This window comes from Gossypium arboreum, chromosome 7, assembly GCF_025698485.1.
Source record: "Gossypium arboreum isolate Shixiya-1 chromosome 7, ASM2569848v2, whole genome shotgun sequence".
Lineage (NCBI taxonomy): Eukaryota > Viridiplantae > Streptophyta > Magnoliopsida > Malvales > Malvaceae > Gossypium > Gossypium arboreum.
The window spans coordinates 64,726,966-64,754,919 of NC_069076.1; the positions used below are offsets into that span (position 1 = coordinate 64,726,966).

At 38.0% G+C, this 27,954-nt stretch overlaps 1 long non-coding RNA gene across 1 annotated transcript; it reads right to left on the bottom strand.

The window, feature by feature from the left end:
* Nucleotides 1-2,269: 2,269 nt before the first annotated feature.
* On the bottom strand, nt 2,270-3,243 carry LOC128295278 (uncharacterized). The gene is made up of 2 exons (XR_008285629.1): nt 3,206-3,243; nt 2,270-2,504 (listed from the first exon to the last, which is right to left on the bottom strand). It is a non-coding gene; the product is annotated as an uncharacterized LOC128295278 (long non-coding RNA).
* Between the last annotated feature and the right edge of the window lie 24,711 nt (nt 3,244-27,954).

Sequence of the window (27,954 nt, forward strand, 5' to 3'; positions counted from 1 at the left end):
TTTAGTGATTTTTCAAATCTACATCACTGCTGCTGTCAGCATCTATTTTTAAGGCAACTTTACCTATTTCATGATCCTCCATGGATCAACTAGAGTTTGTCATACATATACCAAAAGTGATCATGAATGACCCTTCCCATGGCTAACCGTTACCAACATTTCCATGCTTCTTAATGAACATATACATTCAAGATGACTATAACATTATGCTCAAAACGTATATAAGCCATTTTCGCATGGCTATCCAAAGTTTTACATACCAAGTTCAAACAAAACATAATAGCCTATACATGCCGAAATGTTCTTTTAGACCATCTAAGAAGAAAATACCAAAAGTTGCTAGCGGTGTGATGACTTGACGACGGTCCCGAGCACACAAAATGGATCAAGAAACTAAATAAGCAACAATAAGCACCAAATGAGTACATAACTCAGTAAGTCATAAGCAATGCACTACCATCCATTAATAACATTATTATAAGAGGAAACAAAATGGAACGATGCTAATTACTTCATCCAAACCGAACTATACCATAGTTCCTTAGACCTTCGGTTCAATCTCACACCAAGTTACACATTCACATTCCATATACTAATCAATAGGATATTTGAGGCGTTTTATACATCATTTTGTTTTCGTTACAATCATACAACTAAATGGCCTTTCACTTATTCCACGATAATTCTCATGTACGTGACTTCAATTAAAATTGTCACATAGGTTCAAAACTTACCAAGCTCAACTCCAAATATAAACATAGCGCCTATTAGCCATGAACTCAAGGTACTTACCCGATCCGCTGTCCGTGATCAACTTAATAATGTCGCACACTCAAGTGTCAATAGTGATTCAAAACATATAGTGAGTCCGCACACTTAGTGCTATAAAATCAACTCGCACACCTAGTGCTGTATAATCAAACTCGCACACTTAGTGCTGTACAAATTTAAAACCCGCACACTTAGTGCAATCTCATGACCATAAATGTTTATACCCGCACACTTAGTGCCAAATCCACAACTCAATACATCTCACCTCTTTTCTTTTCATTCAATACTTTCATCACCACATACATACATGTATATAAATTTATCATTCCATTCGGCATAATTACATAGACATCATGTCTATTTAAATCGATACAAAATATACGCTTAGTGACTTACTTGTGTTGGGTAAATTAATTCCAAGTCGGCTACTCGATGACCTTCGATTTCCCCTTGTTGGACGCCTCTCCTTTAGGATCTTGAGCTTAAACAAATAAATTAACTCATTCAACCCCTTTGCTACATATATTGGTATTCACATTTTAATGATTTTATGACATACGGAACGACATGGTAAAATTTTTATCTTGTTGCCTCGTGCTTTTAGCTATTCGGCTAATAGCCATATGCTATCGCCCTACTATCAATAATCCAATCACACATGCATATATATATGTATTGTAACACCCCGAACCCGAGACCGTCGCCGGAGTCGAACACGAGGTGTTAACAGACTTCAAGCCACTTACTAGAAATTTCCCAGACAGGCTGCCAATCTGCATACGGGTCGCATTAAAAATCATATCTTGAGTTCTGAAACTCGAAATTAAGATCCGTAAATTTTCCCCTAAACTAGACTCATATATGCATCTACAAATTTTTTTCTAGAATTTTTGGTCGGGCCAATTAGTACAGTTTATTAGTTGAAGTCCCCCATGTTACAGGGATCGACTACACTGACCTTTGCGCATTACGACTTGGATATCTCCCTGTACAGGGCTTCAATACTGATGTCGTTTGTTTCTATAGAAACTAGACTCGAAAAGGAATCCGTACATATATGGCATGGCTTCGAATTATCTCTGGTCAATTCATGATGAATTCCCAAAGTCAGGACAGGGACTCCAGTAACCGTTCTGGCCCTGTCCCGCAAGAACTTAAATATCTCTAAACATACAGCTTATATGGTTGCTTCGTTTCTTCTATATGAAAATAGACTCATCGGGCTTCAATTCCATAATTCATTCATTATTTAATTTCATTTCCCCTATTTTTAGTGATTTTTCAATCTCACGTCACTGCTGCTGCCAGCACCTGTTACTAAAGCAACTATGCCTATTTCATGATTTCCCTTTGATCTAACTAGTGATTCATCATACATGTCACAAATTATGATCATGACTAGCCATACCAAAGGCTAATCATTGTCAAACATCTCCCTACTACACTATTGCCATATCATGAATTTTAACACCAAAATAATCAACCATGGCATATGGCATAAAAATCAATTACCAAGACTTGCAACTTAACATTAGAGAACTAAATCCAACCGAACATTTATGCCATTTTCGCATGGCTAAAAGTTTACATACCAAAGTTCAACAAAGCATATTAGCCTATACATGCCAAAATGTTCTCCTAGACCGACTACAAAAAAAGATACCAAAAGTTGCTAGCCGGTGTGATGACTTCGATGACGATCACGAGCACGCAAAAGGACGAGTCCAAGAAACCTAAAATAGGCGACAAGCAAACACCGAGTGAGTATATAACTCAGTAAGCCATAAGCATTATATTGCCGTTCAGTAATAATATATCATAAGAGAAAATAATTAATGCGGGATTAAAATCCTCCATCCACACCCAAACTGTGCTATAATTCCTTAGGCATTTCAGTTTGATCTCATACCAAGCCCTACTTTGATATTTCATACATTACACCATATGACATTGCATGCATTTATCTTCAAGTATAATCACCACATAGGTCAAGACTTACCAAGCTAAATTCCAAATATAAATAAAATGTCTATTCCTCATGAGCTCAAGGTGTTTACTCGTACCGCTGTCCATGATTGACTCGGTAAGGCCGCACACGTAGAGCATGTATGTTCATTTGAGGATGTGTAATAAGCCCGCACACTTAGTGCTTAATAGTCGAACTCGCACACTTAGTGCTATATAATCAAACTTGCACACTTAGTGCTATACAATTTGAACCCACACACTTAGTGCCAATTTGTGATCATAAATGTTTACACCGCACACTTAGTGCGAAACCAATAACTCAATACATCTCACCTCTTTTCTTTCCATTCAATACTTTCATCACCACATACATACATGTATATATATATTTATCATTCCATTCAGCATCATTACTTGGACATTACGACCATTTAAATTAGTACAAAATAAGTGCTTAATGACTTACCTTATATTGGATGAAATGATTCCCAATCGACTACTCGATTATCTTTGCTTTGCCTTTGCTTGATTCTCCTCTTTGATGTCTTGATCTAAAATGAATACATTTAGTAGTTTAATCTTCTTGCTGGATTTTTATGTGTATAATTTAATGGTTTTCACCCCATTTCACAACTATCCTTGTTCAAAATATCAAAACCTCAACCAATATTCGATTAATGCTTCAAGGTCGAATGTATTGTCACCATTAAGTTAATCTAGTCTCAAGTATTTTTAATCCTAATATACAACATCATGAATCAACTCAACCTTATAAGCCAATATTACTCCTACAATCGATTGTAAAGAGTTAACAAAGAAAATATATTTTCACAAACATATACACCCATATGGCCGATTATACCAAATCAAGTTTAACCTTACTTATCTCAAAATTTTCATTCCATACTATCATCCCCATGACATAGCAAAGTTTTGAACCATGGACTAATTAGAACTAAAACTAGCAACTAAAACATGCATGAATCTCATGGCACAACATCAAACATACCTTAATCTAGATACAAGGATAGCCAACCTCTTCCTAATCCTCTTCCAAACCAATCATGAGCAAGAACCCTTTCTTCTCCTTGGGATTTTCGGCCAAAAGGATGAAAAAAGATGAACAAATTTTTTGTTTTCTTTCTCACCTTCACGGCAATGGGGAGGGGGAGAAGCCTTCACACACACATTTTTTTCTCATTTTTTATTGCTCATGCACCTTATTTTATTTATTCCAACATAAAACACTCACCCAACATGTTTCATGACATGTTTTGCCCATGATTCCTTGTCATGGCCGCCACTAGCACTTGGGGGAAATTTGACATGCAAGTCCTCCTTTTGACTACATGTACTATTAGGTCCTTATAGATTAGCCTATCATTTTCAAAAGTGTCATACAAGTCCTACTAACGAATTCACATGCAATCGACTAAACCAAGCTTGAAATTTTCACACATTCATAAATACATATTCTAGACAATAAATATTACGTTCAAACATTTCGGTGACTCGGTTTAGCGGTCCCAAAACCACTTCCCGACTAGGGTCAATTTTGGGCTGTCACAACTCTCCCCCACTTAAGAAATTTTCGTCCCAGAAAATCTTACCGGTAAATAGGTTTGGGTAACGCTCTTTCATAAAGTTCTCGGGTTCCCAAGTAGCTTCTTCCATCCCGTGTTTGAGCCATAACACTTTTACTAACGGAACCCTTTTGTTTCGCAACTCCTTCACTTCACGAGCTAGGATACGAATCGGTTCTTCTTCATAACTCATATCGGCTTGAATTTCAATCTTGGAGGGGTTTATTACATGTGAAGGATCGGATCGGTAACGTCGAAGCATCGAAACATGGAAAACGTTGTGGATCCTTTCGAGTTCGGGGTAAAAGCAACCTATACGCCATCGGGCCAACTCGTTCGGAGATCTCATACGGCCAATGAATCTCGGACTCAATTTGCCCTTACGGCCAAATCTGAGTATCTTTTTCCAAGGTGATACCTTAAGAAACACTTTGTCTCCCACCTGATACTCAATATCTCTTCGTTTTAAATCCGCGTACGACTTCTCGACGATCCGATGTCGCTTTCGAGTCTCACGAATTATACTTACTTTCTTCAGATCTTTAATCAAATCCACTCAAAATTTTACTTTCACCGAGCTCGGTCCAAAACAATGGTGTACGGCATTTTCGACCATACAAAGCCTCGTAAGGCGCCATCTTAATGCTTGACCGAAAACTATTGTTGTGCGAATTCAATCAAGGGTAAATCGTTCCCATGAACCACTAAACTCGAGGATGCAACATCTCAACATATCCTCAAGTATCTGAATTATCCGCCGGATTGACCATCGGTTTGGGGATGAAAAGCGGTGCTAAAATGCGACTTGGTACCCAAAGCTTCTTGTAATTTCTTCCAAAATCGTGAGGTGAATCTCGGATCTCATCCGACACAATAGAAATCGGTACCCGTGTAATCTCACAACTGAGAAACATACAATTCAGCTAGCTTATCCAATGAAAAATCCGTGCGTCGGGGATAAAGTGAGCCGACTTAGTCAATCTATCAACGACGACCCAAATTGCATCTTTCTTACTTGCCGACACTGGCAAGCCAGATACAAAATCCATCGTGACTCGTTCCCATTTCCATTCAGGTATCATGATTGGCTAAAGCAAACCCGTGGGCACTTGATGTTCTGCCTTTACTTGCTGACATACTAAGCACTTTGAAACAAAGTCGGAAATGTCTCGTTTCATACCATGCCACCAAAACTGGCGTCTCAGGTCATTGTACATTTTCGTACTCCCTGGGTGAATTGACATTCGGCTACAATGAGCTTCGTTCAGAATCATAGAAATGAGTTCTGAATTTCTTGGGACACACAAACGATTTCTGAACCTCAAACAATCGTCATCATCAACTTGAAACTCTGATTCCATATTCGGAACACATTCAACCCGTTTTGCAACCAATTCATCATCGACTTTTTGAGCTTCACAAATTTGATGAGTCAACAAGGGTTTGGCCTTTAATTCCGCCACTAGTACATTGTCGGATAGAATGCATAAGTGTACATTCATCGTCAGAAGGCAAACAAGGATTTACGACTTAGGGCATCCGCAACCACATTAGCCTTTCCCGTGATAGTCAATGACAAGCTCATAATCTTTTAACAACTTGAGCCAACGTCTTTGTTGCAGATTCAAGTCTCTTTGAGTCATCAAATATTTGAGACTTTTGTGATCCGAATACACATGGCACTTCTCACCAAATAAGTAATGTCACCATATTTTCAAGGCGAGTACGATGGCAGCTAATTCAAGATCATGGGTCGGATAATTTTTCTCATGTGGCTTTAATTGTCTCGACGCATAGGCCACAACTCGACCTCCTTGCATCAATACACAGTCCAACCCAAGTAGGGATGCGTCACTATAAATGACAAACTCTTTGCCTGATTCGGGTTGCACTAAAACTAGAGCTTCAGTCAAATAAGTTTTCAGTTGATCGAAACTTTTCTGACATTTTTCCGTCCATTCAAACTTAACATCTTTTTTAAGTAGCTTCGTCATGGGTGTGGCTATCATCGAGAAACCTTTTACAAACCGTCGGTAGTAACCGCAAGTCCCAAAAAGCTTGAACCTCGTTAGTATTTCTGAGTCTTCCGATTAAGTATGGCTGAAATTTTGCTCAGTCGACTCGAATACCCGATGCCGATACCACATGACCCAAGAAGCTAACCTCTCTTAACCGAACTCACACTTGCTGAACTTAGCATATAACCGCTTATCCGTAAAATTTGCAACACTAATCTCGGTGTTCAAAGATGTTCGGTCTCATTTCTTGAATAGACCAAGATGTCATCAATGAACACAACTACGAACCGGTCCAAATCTCGTCTCAAGATCCGATTCATCAAATCCATAAATACCATAGGGCATTAGTGAGCCCGAACGGCATCACTAAGAACTCGTAGTGACCGTACCTCGTTTTGAAAGCGCTTTGGGTACGTCCAATCTCGAATCCAAGAATCGATAATAACCCGACCTCAAATCTATCTTCAAAACACCGAGGCTCCCTTTAGTTGATCGAACAAATCATCAATACGTGATAGCGGATATTTATTCTTTATCGTCACTTTATTCAAATGACGATAGTCAATACACAATCTCATGGTTCCGTCCTTCTTTTCACAAACAATCTTGGTGCACCCTAAGGTGAGAAACTTGGTCGAGCGAAACCTCAATCCGTCAATTCTTGCAACCGAGCCTTCAACTCCTTCAACTCGGTTGGTGCCATACGATCTGATGCTATTGAAATTGGCGTAGTCCTGTACAAGCTCAATACCAAACTCTATCTCCCGCGACAGTGGCAAGCCCGTAATTTTTCGGAAAAACGTTCGGTATTCACTAACCACCGCACAGATTCGGATTCTTTTCTAACTCTTTGTCACCAAGTACATACGCAAGGTACGCTTCGCACCCTTTCTTACGTATTTCGAGCCAACATTGGCGATATCACGGTGGCAACCCTTTAAGTCCGTAGACTCAACTCGGATCCTCTTGTTATTTGCGCACCTCAAGTCAATGGTTTTCTTTTGCAACTCACCACCACGTCATATACGGTCAACCATCCATACCAAGAATAACATCGAATTCATCAAATGGTAAAAGCATCAAATCGGCGGAAAAGCAGATTCTCGGATCATTAGAGGCATCTCTTACACACTTTGTCAACAAGCGATATTGACCCAAGGGATTTGACACTGAATTACGAACTCGATAGACTCAATAGGCGAGTCTTCTTGGATGCTAAAGTCTCACATACATAAGAATGAGTAGAGCTAGGGTCGATTAATGCAATTACATTAGTATCAAAAGAGTGAAAGTACCAAGTGATAACATCGGGGAGGATGCTTCCTCTCGTGCACGGATGGCATATGCCCTAGCAGAGTACGGGTCTCGGATCGAACAGCGTGTCGGTGGCCCCTCTCGACTACCACTCCTACCTCCCGAAATTCTTGGTGGTCTACCTCTAGTCATCATTCCACTAGGTCTTGCACCTTGCATCCTATTCTTCTCATCAAGCTCCGTGCAATCTCGAATGAAGTGGTCCTTGAACCGCATCCGTAACAGGCCCTGTTAGTAGACTTACCCCAACATTCACCTATATGTCTTCTTCCACATTGGGGGCATTCAGGTTTCTCTTGACGATTATTGCCCACACTAGCTACCGAAGTAGCTCGGGAGTCCGTCGATGGTCGTGCTTTAATGGAAATTCCCGCAATCGTCCTCGATTTATTAGTGTCCTCCACGAACTTCTTTACAGCCGAGAACGGAGCTTTACCCATCGATCTCTTACGATAGTCTTTAGCTTCAAATTCAGCCTTCTTCTTCTCCTTTCCAAGTTCTTCCGCTTGCGGGCTCGTTCGACTAGCGCTACGAACTCCTTTATCTCCAAAATACCCACTAGTAGTTTTAAATCTTCATTCAATCCTTCTTCAAATCTTTTGCACATAGCAACCTCATCGCCACACACTCCAGAGCATCTTGACTAAGTCTTACGAACTCATGTTCGTATTCGTCTTGTCATACGGCCTTGCTTGAGTTCCAAGAATTCCTTACGCTTTTGATCATTGAACTGTTGACTAATATATTTCTTTCAAATTCGCTTGAAAGAAATCCCAAGTAACTCTCTCGTTTGGGACTATGAAGATCAAAGTCCTCCACCAATAGTAAGTCGAGTCTCGCAACAAGGATATAGCACACTTTAGACATTCATCGGTGTGCATGATTCATCAAACACCGAATGGTGTTATCAAGCGAAACTTCGGCTCTTTCGGCATCATCAGTAACTATGGCCTTGAACTCCTCAGCCCCGCGCTTCCTAATCAAGTCTATAGGTGGCTTACTCAGCCTTACAGGATCGGTAACTGATGGCATTACGGGCTCTTGGGGTGGATTATTCAAATTCGGAATTGTTGGACAACCGGATTGGTTCGGCGCGTATTATGCGACCCACTCATTCATCATGGTAAATAAGGCTTGTTTAGCCCCCTCACCCCGATTATTCGCAGATGACCGAGGTTCAACAGGCGGCGTCCCTTGTGCAGGAGCAGCCGCTACACTTTCAACGTCATCCGCCAAGGTTCTCTCTACACCGGATCCATTTACTAATCAAAACAAAAATTTTAACCGTCAAGTCATCACACATTTAAACATTAACATTAAGGCATGTATAGCTAGACTCATACGTGCTATGGTAGTCCTAGAACCGACTAAACCATAGCTCGATACCAATAAAATGTAACACCCGAACCCGAGACCGTCACCGGAGTCAAACACGAGGTGTTAACAAACTTCAAGCCACTTACTAGAAATTTCCCAGACAGGCTGCCAATCTGCTTACGGGTCGCATTAAAAATCATATCTTGAGTTCTGAAACTCGAAATCTAGATCCGTAAATTTTCCCCTAAACTAGACTCATATATGCATCTACAAATTTTTTTCTAGAATTTTTGGTCGGGCCAATTAGTACAGTTTATTAGTTGAAGTCCCCCATGTTACAGGGATCGACTACACTGACCTTTGCGCATTACGACTTGGATATCTCCCTGTACAGGGCTTCAATACTGATGCCGTTTGTTTCTATAGAAACTAGACTCGAAAAGTAATCCGTACATATATGGCATGGCTTCGAATTATCTCTGGTCAATTCATGATGAATTCCCAAAGTCAGGACAGGGACTCCAGTAACCGTTCTGGCCCTATCCCACAAGAACTTAAATATCTCTAAACATACAGCTCATATGGTTGCTTCGTTTCTTCTATATGAAAATAGACTCATCGGGATTCGATTCCATAATTTATTCATTATTTAATTCCATTTCTCCTATTTTTAGTGATTTTGCAATCTCACGTCACTGCTGCTGCCAGCACCTGTTACTAAAGCAACTATGCCTATTTCATGATTTCCCTTTGATCTAACTAGTGATTCATCATACATGTCACAAATTATGATCATGACTAGCCATACCAAAGGCTAATCATTGTCAAACATCTCCTACTACACTATTGCCATATCATGAATTTTAACACCAAAATAATCAACCATGGCATATGGCATAAAAATCGAATTACCAAGACTTGCAACTTAACATTAGAGAACTAAATCCAACCGAACATTTATGCCATTTTCGCATGGCTAAAAGTTTACATACCAAAGTTCAACAAAGAATATTAGCCTATACATGCCAAAATGTTCTCCTATACCGACTACAAAAAAGATACCAAAAGTTGCTAGCGGTGTGATGACTTCGATGACGATCACGAGCACGCAAAAGGACGAGTCCAAGAAACCTAAAATAGGCGACAAGCAAACACCGAGTGAGTATATAACTCAAGAAGCCATAAGCATTATATTGCCGTTCAGTAATAATATATCATAAGAGAAAATAATTAATGCGGATTAAAATCCTCCATCCACACCCAAACGTGCTATAATTCCTTAGGCATTTCGGTTTGATCTCATACCAAGCCCTACTTTGATATTTCATACATTACACCATATGACATTGCATGCATTTATCTTCAAGTATAATCACCACATAGGTCAAGACTTACCAAGCTAAATTCCAAATATAAATAAAATGTCTATTCCTCATGAGCTCAAGGTGTTTACTCGTACCGCTGTCCATGATTGACTCGGTAAGGCCGCACACGTAGAGCATGTATGTTCATTTGAGGATGTGTAATAAGCCCGCACACTTAGTGCTTAATAGTCGAACTCGCACACTTAGTGCTATACAATTTGAACCCGCACACTTAGTGCCAATTTGTGATCATAAATGTTTACACCCGCACACTTAGTGCCGAAACCAATAACTCAATACATCTCACCTCTTTTCTTTCCATTCAATACTTTCATCACCACATACATACATGTATATATATATATATTTATCATTCCATTCAGCATCATTACTTGGACATTACGAACATTTAAATTAGTACAAAATAAGTGCTTAATGACTTACCTTATATTGGATGAAATGATTCCCAATCGACTACTCGATTATCTTTGCTTTGCCTTTGCTTGATTCTCCCTCTTTGATGTCTTGATCTAAAATGAATACATTTAGTAGTTTAATCTTCTTGCTGGATTTTTATGTGTATAATTTAATGGTTTTCACCCCATTTCACAACTATCCTTGTTCAAAATATCAAAACCTCAACCAATATTCGATTAATGCTTCAAGGTCGAATGTATTGTCACCATTAAGTTAATCTAGTCTCAAGTATTTTTAATCCTAATATACAACATCATGAATCAACTCAACCTTATAAGCCAATATGACTCCTACAATCGATTGTAAAGAGTTAACAAAGAAAATATATTTTCACAAACATATACACCCATATGGCCAATTATACCAAATCAAGTTTAACCTTACTTATCTCAAAATTTTCATTCCATACTATCATCCCCATGACATAGCAAAGTTTGGAACCATGGACTAATTAGAACTAAAACTAGCAACTAAAAACATGCATGAATCTCATGGCACAACATCAAACATACCTTAATCTAGATACAAGGATAGCCAACCTCTTCCTAATCCTCTTCCAAACCAACCATGAGCAAGAACCCCTTTCTTCTCCATTGGGATTTTCGGCCAAAAGGATGAAAAAAAATGAACAAATTTTTTGTTTTCTTTCTCACCTTCACGGCAATGGGGAGGGGGAGAAGCCTTCACACACACATTTTTTTTCTCATTTTTTATTGCTCATGCACCTTATTTTATTTATTCCAACATAACACAGTCACCCAACATGTTTCATGACATGTTTTGCCCATGATTCCTTGTCATGGCCGGCCACTAGCACTTGAGGGGGGGGGAAATTTGACATGCAAGTCCTCCCTTTTGACTACATGTACTATTAGGTCCTTATAGATTAGCCTATCATTTTTCAAAAGTGTCATACAAGTCCTACTAACTGAATTCACATGCAATCGACTAAACCGAAGCTTGAAATTTTCACACATTCATAAATACATATTCTAGACAATAAATATTACGTTCAAACATTTTGGTGACTCGGTTTAGCGGTCCCGAAACCACTTCCCGACTAGGGTCAATTTTGGGCTGTCACATGTATGGCCGAATGTATAAAGCTTAGACTCATCATCACCTATGCTCTTAATTGATAGCCGAATATGCATACATATATATATATATATGATATCAACTATACTATCATCTTTAATTCACCTAACACAAAATTTCATCTCATGAACACTTGACCGAATTTTTCCTAACCTAGCATGGCTTTACATATACTTGTAACATCCTATAAATCCACATTTCTACCTAAATTTTCTTTTACCTTTCCTCTACTTCCATTCACAACATCAAGAGCACCATACACATGCATCATTACAAAGCTTCACACTTAGCATGCAAATGACATCAACACAAACCTACCTTAGCCAAACTTAACTCATCTTCATGCCTCATCACCACAACATCAAACATCAAACATCAAACAAGAAGACAACACCCATGGCGAATATCATCTCCATCTCATAGCAAAGATTTAAACCATGGGCTAAGTAGAACTCAAACTAACAACTAAAACATGCATGAATCTCATGGACAACATCAAACATACCTTAGTCTAGCAAACTCCCATGGCTGATTTTCTCAAGCTCTTCCCCCTTCTTCTTAGAACATTCTGCCAAGCAAAGAAAATGTGAAAGGATGGACACTTTTTTTTTCCTTTGTTTTCATCATATTTTCCCCTTTTTTTTTCATTATTTTATTCTTTCTAACATAACCACTAACCCAACATGTTTGCAACATGTTTCCACCCATAGCATGGCCAGCCATCATGCTTAAATTTGGGTAAATTGACATGCAAACCCACTCTTTTCACAACATGCACTTATAGGCCACCCTACATTTGCCTAGCACATTTCTAAATTTTCTCACATAAGTCCTATTTGATAAAATTCACTTACAATTAACAAAATCCAAACATGAAATTTTCACACATGCATATGTTCATATAATGAGCATCAACGATGACAGTTAATTATTTTTATGACTCGGTTTAGTGGTCCCGAAACCACTTTCCGACTAGGGTCAATTTAGGGCTGTCACAACTCTCCCCCACTTAAGAAATTTTCGTCCCCGAAAATATTACCGGTAAATAGGTTTGGGTATCGTTCTTTCATAGAGTTCTCAGGTTCCCAAGTAGCTTCTTCCATTCCATGTTTGAGCCATAACACTTTCACTAACGGAACCCTTTTGTTTCGTAACTCTTTCACTTCACGAGCTAGAATACGGATCGGTTCTTCCTCATAACTCATATCGGCTTGAATTTCAATTTCGGAGGGGTTTATTACATGCGAAGGATTGCATCGGTAACGTCGAAGCATCGAAACATGAAAAACGTTATGGATCCTTTCGAGTTCAGGGGGTAAAAGCAACCTATATACTACTGGGCCAACTCGTTCGGAGATCTCATACGGCCCAATGAATCTCGGACTCAATTTGCCCTTACGGTAGAATCGAGTATCTTTTCCAAGGCGATACCTTAAGAAACACTTTGTCTCCCACCGATACTCAATATCTCTTCGTTTTAAATCCGCATACGACTTCTGGCGATCCGAAGCAGCTTTCAAACTTTCACGAATCACTCGAACATTCTGCTCAGCATCCTTAATCAAATCAACCCCAAAGATTTTGCTTTCGCTAAGTTCAGTCCAAAATAATGGGGTACGGCATTTACGACCGTATAAAGCCTCATAAGGTGCCATCTTAATGCTTGATTGAAAACTATTGGTGTAAGCGAATTCAATCAAAGGCAAATATATTTCCCATGAACCACAAAACTCTAAGACGCAACATCTCAACATATCCTCGAGTATCTGAATTATTCGTTCAGATTGGCCGTCGATCTGGGGATGAAATGCGGTGCTAAATGCATCTTAGTACCCAACGCTTCTTGTAACTTCCTCCAAAATCGCGATGTAAATCTTGGGTCTCTATCCGACACGATAGAAATAGGTACCCCATGCAATCGAACAATTTGGGAGATGTATAATTCGCCAATTTATCGAGCGAAAAATCAGACGGACAGGATAAAATGAGCGACTTGGTCAATCTATCAACAATAACCTGCATCGAGTCTTTCTTACTCGAGTCAAAGGTAACCCAGATACAAAGTCCATTGTCACTCGATCCCATTTCCATTCGGGTATCATGATTGGTCAAGTAATCCGATGGCACTTGATGTTCCGCTTTTACTTGTTGACATATCAAACACCTTGAAATAAATTCGAAATGTCTCATTTCATACCCGGCCACCAAAACTGACGTTTGAGATCGTTGTACATTTTAGTACTACCCGAGTGGATAGACATTCGGCCACTATGAGCCTCATTCAAAATCATCGAAATAAGTTCCAAATTTCTTAGAACACATAATCGACCCTTGAACGTCAAGCAATCATTGTTGTCAATCCGAAACTCCGATTCCTCATTCGAGGCACATTCAGCTCGTTTAGCGACCAATTCAAATCGACTTTCTAGGATTCAAGTATTTGATGAATCAATAATGGTTTGGCCTTTAATTCAACTACTAGCACCTCATCGGGCGAAACGGATAGGTGAGCATCCATCGCTCTCAAAGCAAACAGTGCTTTACGACTCAAAGCATCGGCCACCACGTTAGCCTTCCCCGGGTGATAATCAATGACAAGTTCATAGTCTTTCAACAACTCAAGCCAACGTCTTTGTCGCAGATTTAGATCTCTTTGTGTCATCAAATATTTAAGACTTTTGTGGTATGAATAAATATGACACCTTTCCCCAAACAAGTAATGCCGCCATATTTTCAGGGCGAACACTATGGCCGCCAATTCAAGATCATGGGTCAGATAGTTTCTCTCATGCGGCTTTAATTGTCTCGACCGTAAGCCACAACTCGACCTTCTTGCATCAACACACAACCTAGCCCAAGTAAGGATGCATCACTATAAATGACAAACTCTTTGCTTGGACTCGGTTGTACTAACACCGAGCTTCGGTTAAGCAGTCTTTAGTCGATCGAAACTCTTCCGACAGTTTTCGTCCATTCAAACTCAACATCTTTTTGGAGTAGTTTCATCAATCTGCAACTATCATCGAGAAACCCTTACAAACCGTCGGTAGTATCCGCAAGTCCCAAAAGCTTCTAACTTCAAGAATATTCCTCGGGGTTTCCAATCGAGTATGGCGAAATTTTGTTCGGATCCACTCTAACACCGATCGCGGACACCACGTGCCCCAAAAAGCTAACCTCTTTCAACCAAAATTCACATTTATTGAATTTTGCGTATAATCGCTTGTCTCGCAAAATCATAATACTAACCTCAAATGCTCGTGTGTTCGGCTTCACCTTGTGAATAAACTAAAATATCATCAATAAACACAACTACAAATCGATCCAAGTATGGCTGAATACTCGATTCATTAAATCCATAAATCTGTAGGGCATTAGTGAGCCCAAACGGCATCACTAAGAATTCGTAGTGACCATACCTTGTTCTAAAAGCGGTTTTGGGTATGTCCGAGTCTCGAACCCTCAACTGATAATAACCAGATCTCAAATCTATCTTGGAAAATACTGAGGCTACCTTTAATTGATCAAATAAATCATCAATACGTGGTAACGGTATTTATTCTTTATGGTCACTTTATTCAACTGACGATAGTCGATGCACAATCTCATGGTTCCATCCTTCTTTTTCACAAACAATACGGTGCGCCCATGGAGAAAAACTTCGGTCGAGCGAAACCTCTATCCATCAATTCTTGCAACTGAACTTTCAATTCCTTTAATTCCGTTAATGCCATACGATACGGGGCTATTGAGATTGGCGTGGTACCGGTACAATTTCGATGTCAATTCCACCTCTCGAACCGTGGCAACCCCAGTAACTCCTCGGAAAAACATCCGAATACTCACAAACCATCGATATCGATTCAAGTTTCCTTTCCGCCTCTTTGCTATCAAACACATACGCAAGGTATGTTTCACACCCATTTTCACATATCTCCGAGCGGTCATTGAAGATATTATCATTGGTACCCCTTTAAATCAAGAGACTCAACTCGACTACCTCATTATTTGCACTTCTCAAATCAATGGTTTTCCTTTTACGCTTTACCATCGTGCATCATGTACGGTCAACCAATCCATACCAAGAATAACATCGAATTCGTCAAACGGTAAAAGCATCAAATCGGTAAAAACAGATTCTCGGATTATTAAAGGGCATCTCTTACACACTTTATCAACAAGTACGTATTGACCCAAAGGGTTTGACACTGAATTACGAACTCAAGAGACTCAACGGTAGAGTCTTCTTCGGATGCTAAGGTTTCACATACATATGAATGAGTAGAGCCGAGGTCAATCAACGCAATCACACTAGTATCAAAGAGAGTGAAAGTACCGGTGATAACATCGGGAAGGATGCTTCCTCTCGTGCACGGATGGCATATGCCCTAGCGAGTACGGTCTCAGATTGAACAATGTGTCGAGGCCCTCTCTCGACTACCACCCCTACCTCCCAAATTCTCGGTGGTCTACCTCTAGTCATCATTCCACTAGGTCTTGCACCTTGCATCCTATTCTTCTCATCAAACTCCGTGCAATCTCTAATGAAGTGGTCCTTCGATCCGTATCCGTAACAGGCCCTGTTAGTAGTCTTACCCCAACATTCACCTATGTGTCGTCTTCCACATTGGGGGCATTCAGGTTTCTCTTGGTGATTATTGCCCACACTAGCTACCGAAGTAGCTCGGGAGTCCGTCGATGGTCGTGCTCTGATGGAAATTCCCGCAGTCATCCTCGATTTATTAGTGTCCTCTCTGAACTTCTTTACAGCCGAGAATGGAGCTTTACCTGTCGATCTCTTACGATAGTCTTTAGCTTCAAATTCAGCCTTCTTCTTCTCCTTTCCAAGTTCTTCCGCCTTGCAGGCTCGTTCAACTAGTGTTACGAATTCTTTTATCTCCAAAATACCCACTAGTAGCTTTAAAACTCCATTCAATCCTTCTTCAAATCTTTTGCACATAGCAACTTCATCGGCCACACACTCCTGGGCATACCGATCGAGTCTTACGAACTCATGTTCAGATTCAGATCTCGTCATACGGCCTTGCTTGAGTTCCAAGAATTCCTTACGTTTTTATCGATGAACCGTTGACTAATATACTTCTTTCAAATTCGTTTGAAAGAAATCCCAAGTAACTCGTTCGTTTGGGACTATGGAAATCAAGGTCCTCCACCAATAGTAGGTGAGTCCCGCAACAAGGATATAGCACACTTTAGACATTCATCGGTGCGCATGATAGTTCATCAAACACCGAATGGTGTTATCAAGCCGTAACTTCGGCCCTTTCGGCATCATCAAGAACTATGGCCTGAACTCCTCAGCCCGCGCTTCCTAATCAAGTCCACCGGTGGTTTACTCACCTCACGAGGTCGATGAATCGATGGCATTACGGGCTCTTGGGGTGGATTATTCAAATTCGGAATTGTTGGACGGTAGAATTGGTTCGGGCATATTATGCGACCCACTCATTCATCATGGTAAAGAAGGCTTGTTTAGCCCCCTCACCTTGATTATTTGTAGATGATTGAGGTTCAACAGGCGGCGTCCCTTGTGCAAGAGCAGCCGCTACACTTTCAACGTCATCCGCCAAGGTTCTCTCTACACTGGGATCCATTTACTAATCAAAACAATAATTTTAACCGTCCGAAGTCATCACACATTTAAACATTAACATTAAGGCATGTATAGCTAGACTCATACGTGCTATGGTAGTCCTAGAACCGACTAAACCATAGCTCTGATACCAATTAAATTGTAACACCCCGTGCCCGAGACCGTTGCCGGAGTCGAACACAAGGTGCATATAGACTTAACTTAATTAATTTCACAGTCCATTTAAAATTTTCTAGGCAGGCTGGCAAGCTGCGTCACTGTCACCTTAAAAATCATATCTTGCCTTCCACAACTCGAAAATCAGTTTCGTGATTTTTCCCTGAAACTAGACTCATATTTACATCAACAATTTGTTTTCTATAATTTTTGGTCGGTCCAATTAGTACTGTTTATTAGTTAAAGTCTCCCCTGTTTCAGGGCTCGACTACCCTGACCTTTGCGCATTCCAACTTGGATATCTCCCTGTACAGGGCTTCAATATTGGTTCCGTTTGTTTCTATAGAAACTAGACTCAAAAAGGAATCTATGAATATATGGAATGACTTCTAATTATCTCTGGTTAATTTACAATTAATTTCCAAAGTTGGAATAAGGGATCCAGAAACCATTCTGGCCCTGTCTCACAAAAACTTAAATTTCTCTTAACATACTGTTCAGATGATCATTTTCTTGTTTCCCTATGAAAATAGATTCATCAAGGTTCATTCAATAATTTATTCACTATTTAATTCCATTCCTAATATTTTTAGTGATTTTTCAAATCTACATCACTTCTTTTTGTCAAGATCTATTTTTAAGGCAACTTTACCTATTTCATGATCCTCCATGGATCAACTAGAGTTTGTCATACATATACCAAAAGTGATCATGAATGACCCTTCCCATGGCTAACCGTTACCAACATTTCCATGCTTCTTAATGAACATATACATTCAAGATGACTATAACATTATGCTCAAAACGTATATAAGCCATTTTCGCATGGCTATCCAAAGTTTTACATACCAAGTTCAAACAAAACATAATAGCCTATACATGCGAAATGTTCTCTTAGACCATCTAAGAAGAAAATACCAAAAGTTGCTAGCGGTGTGATGACTTGACGACGGTCCCGAGCACACAAAATGGATCAAGAACCTAAATAAGCAACAATAAGCACCAAATGAGTACATAACTCAGTAAGTCATAAGCAATGCACTACCATCCATTAATAACATTATCATAAGAGGAAATAAAATGGAATGATGCTAATTACTTCATCCAAACCGAACTATACCATAGTTCCTTAGACCTTTCGGTTCAATCTCACACCAAGTTACACATTCACATTCCATATACTAATCAATAGGATATTTGAGGCATATTTATACATCATTTTGTTTTCGTTACAATCATACAACTAAATGGCCTTTCACTTATTCCACGATAATTATCATGTACGTGACTTCAATTAAAATTGTCACATAGGTTCAAAACTTACCAAGCTCAACTCCAAATATAAACATAGCGCCTATTAGCCATGAACTCAAGGTACTTACCCGATCCGCTGTCCGTGATCAACTTAATAATGTCGCACACTCAGTGTCAATAGTGATTCAAAAACATATAGTGAGTCCGCACACTTAGTGCTATAAAATCAACTCGCACACCTAGTGTCAGATAATCAAACTCGCACACTTAGTGCTGTACAAATTTAAAACCCGCACACTTAGTGCAATCTCATGATCATAAATGTTTATACCCGCACACTTAGTGCCAAATCCACAACTCAATACATCTCACCTCTTTTCTTTTCATTCAATACTTTCATCACCACATACATACATGTATATAAATTTATCATTCCATTCGACATAATTACATAGACATCATGTCTATTTAAATCGATACAAAATATACGCTTAGTGACTTACTTGTGTTGGGCAAATTAATTCCAAGTCGGCTACTCGATGACCTTCGATTTCCCCTTGTTGGACACCTCTCCTTTAGGATCTTGAGCTTAAACAAATAAATTAACTCATTCAACCCCTTTGCTACATATATTGGTATTCACATTTTAATGATTTTATGACATACGGAACGGCATGGTAAAATTTTTATCTTGTCGCCTCGTGCTTTTAGCTATTCACTAATAGCCATATGCTATCGCCCTACTATCAATAATCCAATCACACATGCATATATATATGTATGGTCGAATGTACAAAGCTTAGACTCATCATCACCTATGCTCTTAATTGATAGCGAATATGCATACATATATATATATATGATATCAACTATACTATCATCTTTAATTCACCTAACACAAAATTTCATCTCATGAACACTTGACCGAATTTTTCCTAACCTAGCATGGCTTTACATATACTTGTAACATCCTATAAATCCACATTTCTACCTAAATTTTCTTTTACCTTTCCTCTACTTCCATTTACAACATCAAGAGCACCATACACATGCATCATTACAAAGCTTCACACTTAGCATGCAAATGACATCAACACAAACCTACCTTAGCCGAAACTTAACTCATCTTCATGCCTCATCACCACAACATCAAACATCAAATATCAAGCAAGAAGACAACACCCATGGCCGAATATCATCTCCATCTCATAGCAAAGATTTAAACCATGGGCTAAGTAGAACTCAAACTAACAACTAAAACATGCATGAATCTCATGGACAACATCAAACATACTTTAGTCTAGCAAACTCCCATGACTGATTTTCTCAAGCTCTCCCCCCCTTCTTCTTAGAACATTCGGCCAAGCAAAGAAAATGTGAAAGGATGGACACTTTTTTTTTTCCTTTGTTTTCATCATATTTTCCCCTTTTTTTTTCATTATTTTATTCTTTCTAACATAACCACTAACCCAACATGTTTGCAACATGTTTCCACCCATAGCATGGCCGGCCATCATGCTTAAATTTGGGTAAATTGACATGCAAACCCACCATTTTCACAACATGCACTTATAGGCCACCCTACATTTGCCTAGCACATTTCTAAATTTTCTCACATAAGTCCTATTTGATAAAATTCACTTACAATTAACAAAATCCAAAGATGAAATTTTCACACATGCATATGTACATATAATGAGTATCAACTATGACAGTTAATTATTTTTATGACTCGGTTTAGTGGTCCCGAAACCACTTTCCAACTAGGGTCAATTTAGGGCTGTCACATAACATGGTTGTATTTTGATGTTTAATGGAGGAATATGAATGTTTGATGTGTAATAAACATCTTTTACTAAGTGATTTTTAGTAAAAACACCTAAAAAGGACTTGTTTGTAAACGGTGTAAAAATGAGTAGTAAAAATGTGAAATAAAGGAAAATATGGGATGATATGAGATAGAATTTGAATCGGCTAGGCTTGGGTAACTAAGAAATTGCATGCATTTCATTTTACGAGCTTAGGGACTAAAGTGAAAATAAGTGAAAGTTAGGGGTAAAAAGGTAATTTTACCAAAGTATGTGTTATGGGTTGATATGAGTAATGTGTGTATTGAATAAGTTAAAATTTGGCATTATAGATCGAGAAAAATGTGATTCGGGTCTTGATCCGGGCAAAAATAAGGTTTACAAGGATTAGACGCGTTTCTACCATTTTTGTTCCGAGGTAAGTTCATTTGCAAATATTGCAACATGTACCATACTTTAAGTGCTTTAATATTGCATGTATGGTAAGTTCATATAAAATGTTATGTCATATTTCTATTTCTTTGATATCAAGTGAATGTTAATACTTTATTATTATGAGTATATGATTGGTGGGATAAGTATTGAAATCGAAGTTACGAGTAAGTTCAACAAAAATGTGATATCGAAGAATCCCGTTTGAACCTTATGAATAGTTTAGGAAACAAGTGACATGTCACTAGGAATTATGTAATTTGAACTTATTAAGTTGTGGTCTGAGTTCATGACATATGTGACGTCCGAACTCATTGTGTTATGGTCTGAGTTCGTGATATATGTGACACATGTTTTGGCGCCTGGGTACTATTCTCGTATATTATATTGATGGCGAGGTAGTCTGGCATGTGTGGTGAATACTTGACAACCTGCATAAGTAGACCTGTGAGTAGCTCGTAAACGAGCAACATGTGATTTGAGATGCGAAGTAGCATTGCCTACATAAAAGGCACTTATGCGCAAACTTGCGATGTATCCGATAGTATTTCGAGTGTTCAACGGGTAGTTCAAAGAAGTTCTATGAGTAATCGTAACGATTGCATCAAGACACGAAAGTAAGTTATAATGTGTAAGTGGACACAGGTATGTACACCGAACTCATGTGAATAACATGAAATATGATGAGCTCATGGTAAAAACATGTATTTATATACATATGAGGAATAAGTTTATGAGAACTGATAAAATGCAAGATTATGTTCATTATTTTAAATGCATGATTTAAGCTTGTTTAAGTTGTATTTTATTTGCATGTGAACTTATTAAGCTTTATGATTACCCCTTTTATTTTCTATCTCTTATAGTTTCACCAAGCTAGCTCAGAGATCGGAGAACGTCGGAGACTCGATCACACTATCAATTGAACATTTGGGTATAGTTAGTTTTATCACTTTTGTTATGTGCCATATTGATTAGCCAAATGTGTTGGCTCATGATGGTGTTATGATTCATTTTGTATATGGCCATGAGAGGTGGCCCATATTGATTAATTGGGTTGTAACCCTAATCATTTGTGCATGCATGCAAATGTGTTTAAGCTTGTTGTGGTTGTTTGATGGATGTGTGATGAGTTGTGGGTTACATTCTAAAGGTATGTGTTTGATAAGGCTTATGGTTGATTATGTTAATGAGTGTGATGGATGGCAAGTATATTTAATGTATGAAATTTGATTAATGAGCATGACAATAAATGTGATATAATGATGAATAGATATGAAATTGGTGTGGAATGACTTATAAATTAACCATGTATGTGAATGCTTGAGTAACTAAAGGCAAAGGCGAAGCCAAGGCGGCTGGCATAGGCCCCGGCCCCTATAAAATGTAAAATTACATTTTAGGCCCTTAAACTGTTTTTAAAAATGTTAAATTAATAAAGGTAAAACTGCACTTTGCCCCCTAAAATTATAAAAATTCAATTTAATCCTTTACAAATTATAAAGATATAAACTATAAAAAATTAAAATTTCATCCAAATTTCTTAAAAAATTTTCTCTTACCGACTAAAGGTGCCATGTTGCATGCCATGAAGATAAAGTAGGTAGGTGAGAGTTCAAGGGTGGCAAATGGCTTGGAAAATAACCTAGAAATTATCCACACGGTTAGACACACGGGCAAGTGTCTAGGCCGTGTGTGACACACGGTCTGCCCTATGGGTATGTGGTTTGGCCGTGTGTCCCCTGTACCCTAATTAATGCAAAACTGAATGTCCAGTAGTAAACAAATGAGTAGAGACACAGCCTTGTGTCTCAGCCACGTGAAGGACACGGCCATAGGACATAGGCATGTGCCCAGGCTGTGTTAAGTTTGCACTTAGTTTTTGAAATTTAATTCGCCACACGGCCTCAGCACACAAGTGTGTGACTTGGTCATGTGACCTTATTTGCTTCATGATGTCATAGTCAGAGAGTTACACGGGCGGAAGATACGGACGTGTCCCATGTCACACGGGCGTGTGTGACCACACAGCCTACCCATATAGGCGTGTGAGTCTCCAAATCAAGAAATTTTTCTAAGTGTTAAATAGGTTTCGAAAGTTCATGGTTTAGTCCCGAACCACTTTTGATGTATGTTTCGGGTCTTTTGGACCCTTATAAAGGACAATTTGCATGTGATTGAAAAGTTTTAAATATGGATGAAACATTGTGGCTCAATCTTGTATGTTTATTTATGTTTAACTCCGGTAATGCCTCGAACCCTGTCCCAGTTTTGGATACGGGTAAGGGGTGTTACACAATCCATACTGGCTTAGGCTGAAGGTCTTCACCAATGGGAAATACCAATTTTGGGTTAATTCCCACCTTAATGACTTTCAGGGTTATCAGGCCCATGGTTTGTTTCACATTCTTCCTTTTTGAAATAGTTGATCCATTGAGAGGCCTTAAAAAACAATTAACAGATCATACCTCCAATCGCTAATCCCCCACAGAGGTATTAGTTCCTTATGGTTTTCTTTAACAACATAGAATAGATAGAAGAATTAGTCATAATGAATGAATTGAAGAGTTTAAGAAAAGCCTAATTGATATTGATAATAATTGTGAATCCATAAAAGTTGATCTCCTTACACTTCAGGTATCTTGAAACAAGACAGAGACTAATAAACTAAACTCTAGAATACCTAAGAAAGCAAGAAAACAAAAATAAATCTAAAGAAAGAATCTAGGCTAAGGGGATGGTGTCTATAGCATGTGCCAAAGGAACCTATTTATAGCCTTCAGGTGGTCGTCGTTCTAAACCCTAGGTCAGATGATATTCCTGAGCTTTAAGTTTGATTGTGCAGACTAAAATGCCCTAGCTTTGTGTTTAATTTTTGTCCTAGAGTCAATCTCGGGACACATCAGGACTATGTCACGACACAGAAGTCAGTATGCTCCTCCTTAGGATGTCTTCAGGGGTATGTTTTGACACCCTCAGTCTGTGTCATGATATCAAAGGCAGTTTTGTACTTTCTCTATTTTTCTCTTTATATTGTGACATCAGACCTCCTGTTTTGCGACATAGCATCCAATATCAGCCTAAAATCCCTTCTAATGGTCTTTTGCACGCTCACAAAGTATGTTAGCTCTCCCTTAGGCCTCATTTTCCCCTTAAGGTTAATAAAAAGACTCAATTCGCATATTTTATTAAATATAAGTAAAACTAAAGAAACTAAACTAAAATATAACAAAAATGCTTGTATTCAAGTTCTTTAAGTGAGAAAACTAGTTTAATCTACTACACCTAATTACGGTAGGTCACTAACATCCATACCCAACTTAGCCAAATGATGGGTATGATGCAAAGGCAAGTTGGCACGGGCATTCTGAGTAACATTGAAAATAACCCTTAGAGAGATGAGAAGAAGCATCTGAAAGCTATTACACACCATTCAGGTATAGTCTTGGAAAATCGAAGTGCTCCAAATCCAAATGAGTTAAATGAAGAAGAACTAGACAATCCGGTGATGAATCCCCACGTGATGATGAGACTCAAAAAGCCGAAGAAGCAGTTGAGCCAGAAACGAAATTAGGTGCTGACTCAATTTTCAAAAGCGTATCATTCCTATCAAGGCTTGTGGACAAGAGGAAAAGGTATTAGGCTAACTTTGTAAGTTTTCTTAACTTGTTTAAATCCTTAAATGTAAATCTACCACTACTAGAACTAATAGAAAAGAATTCCATAATATGTCAAAACTTTAAAAGAAATTATGTCTAGGCATAGGAAAATTTCAAAAGGGGAACAACTAAATGTAAATGCCTTATGTAGTGCTATCATCACTAAAAAAATACCCTCTATGTTAAAAGATCCAGGTACCTTTACAATTTCGATAAAGATAGGGGATATAAACTTTGGTAAGTCCCTATGTGATTTAGGGGTCAATATAAATTTAATATCCTATCTATTTATAAAAAACTTGAATTAGAGGAACTCACACACTGATAACACTACAATTGGTTCATAGGTCTTTGGTATAGCCTAAAGGTGTATTAGAAGATGTATTGGTTAAAGTAAGGCAATTCGTATTTCCTGTAGATTTTGTTGTCATTGACTTTGAGTAAGATCATGAGATTCCCATCCTATTGGGAAGACTGTTTTTAGCCACATCCAAGTCCACCATCAATGTAGAGAAGAATGAATTGATAATGAAAATCAATAGGGAAATGGAAGTGTTTAAATGCGGTAGTCCTTCAAACGATGAGGAACTAGTAGGGTACTTAGTGGAGAATTGTAATGCACTATGTTATCGTACCACTAATGACCTTGATCAAAGGTATGCATGCTATCTTATGTGTGCAAGAAAGCGGATAGGGTCATGAGAAAGGGAAAGCTGGAAGGACTTAAGATGGAAGGGAGAAAATTTTACATATCAGGATGACCAAACTCAATACATGAAGTCAATGAGGAGACCTAAAAGGCTGTTGGATGAATCTAGTAGCAAAAATTAATATTCGAATAATTGAACTTCATCAATTTTTGTAAAATTTGTATTTTGATTTTTAGTATTTTTTTAACTTAAATTTAATTTTTATGTAAGAGTAGGACATAATAAGGTAGGAGTTAAAGCATGTTGAGTATTTATGTTTCTTTAATTAATGTGGGTATACAGATACCCTTTAATTAAGAATACCCTCTCGGTCTCATCCTTTCCAAGAGTTACTACCTAAGATATCCTTTCGGTCTCACCTAAGAATACCGATACCCTTTCGGTCTCACCATTCAACAAAAGTTTACTAAAGGCATACCCAACATGATACCTTTTTTATCTCACCTATCTAATTATTCTACTAGGATCGTCAATCCTAGTATACTACGAACTTTAGCGGACTCGAATAAATATCCAATTTAAAATAAATAAAAAATTGATTAAGTAATTAGTTAAGTAATTAGTTAAGCAATCAATAACGCAGGATATTTATGAAACACAGATTTTATTATCATATTTATTAAAACTTTGAATTAATTAAATTAACGAAAGAGATATAAATAAGAGAATAAAGTAGAGAATGCTTATTGATGAATAATGATGAATGCACACATCTCGAACAATCTTCGCTCACAACATTTCAACTTTGAAATAGAAGGATTTCGATTAGGGAAATAAAATGAAAACCTAATCTAAGAAATAAAAATTGAATAAATGAATAAAAGTATGAAAACGACACCAAATCTATGGTTTGTAGCTAGAATTTAAAGTTTCTATGTATTATGACCTAATTAGGTCAATTACAATATGATTAACAAGTTAACGTGATTGTGCAGATGAAAACACCCTTGCAAAATTGTTGAGTCTATTAAACTGGTGTCATGACACTCTATAGCCTATGACGTGACTTTGCTAGCAAAATGCTTGGGCTTTTGGGACTCAGGTGGAATTCCATGACTTTGCTTTTATGATGTTGCGACATCGACTCCAGTAGCTTGCCTTATGGTTTTGAGTTAGAAAATTAGCTAAGTGTTGAGGCTTGATTCAATGTCATGACTTTCTCCTTGAATGTCGCAACATCTATGGTAGTCCATTGACTCCTCGGCTTAAGCTTTTGTCTTGCACACTCAATCAACTTGTTAGTTTTTCTTTACGCCCAAATAGGCCTAAAAAGTCATAAAACAACAAAAAAATCTCAATTTATTCAATTTAAACTTAAAACTAAATAATTTTAAAAACAAAAATAGATAAAATTACTTGAATAAAAATGAGAAGAGCTTAATTTGCCACAATAAATTGTGGCAGACCAAATTTCCCCACACTTAAGTCTTTGCTTGTCCTCAAGCAAACAAGCACCCAACATGCAAGAAATATGTCCCTTATATTATATTAATTACTAAGAAACAATGTCAGCAAATATTAAAGTTTTGTTGACTCTATCTTACATGCAACTTTAATCTTGATACTTTGTTAACTTAAAACTTTTAAAATAAATTTGTCTAGTTTATAAAGTTAAATAACTAAAAAACCTAGAAGTAATCCAAATGACCAAATATTCAATCATATTACAATAAATCTAAGTCATACAGATATATAGTAAAGGTAAGAATGGAAATCAAAGACATTCTCTAAGTTTAATTATTACCAAGTCTAGAAAATTATGCAAAGGGAACGCTTAAGTCACATAGGTCTTCAAGGTTTGTAACATTCTGAGGTTTAGGACTGTATGAGTTCAATGAAAGTATGGCTCAAAATGGCTCCATCACTACAAATAGTTAGGCACATTACATTGTTCCCTTTCACCCCCAGTTTTATCCTTAAGGCGCACCTCCTCATTTCTCCTTCTCTTACGTTCATTTTCTCTCCAAATAGAAAAATGCAAAGACACAATACAATATTAGTAAGTATAGAAAGCTTAGCCAGTTTTAGCGCATTTGAGTGAATGAAAATTTTCCTAAGCTCAGGTTTGATTTTTCTTTTGATTACATTATAAGGATTTGACTTGTTTTCACTCACACTACTTTTATCCCGTTCCATGCTTTTATTCTCTCGCTTTGCCTTTAAACCTCACAATGCTTTTGTTCACTAAACTAATTTTTCATTTTTACCACAATTTTGTAAGAGTCCTATACTCACTATATTGTATTGTTTCTTACTTTTTCCACTTAATTCTTTTGAAACCACCAAGATGTCTCTATCCAAACCCATAATATCTGTAATAGCCCGTTTTTAGTGAAATCAGAACAATGAATTTGGGACAAAAAATTTGAGGTCAAAATATTTATTTTATTATTATTTCAATGACTAAAACA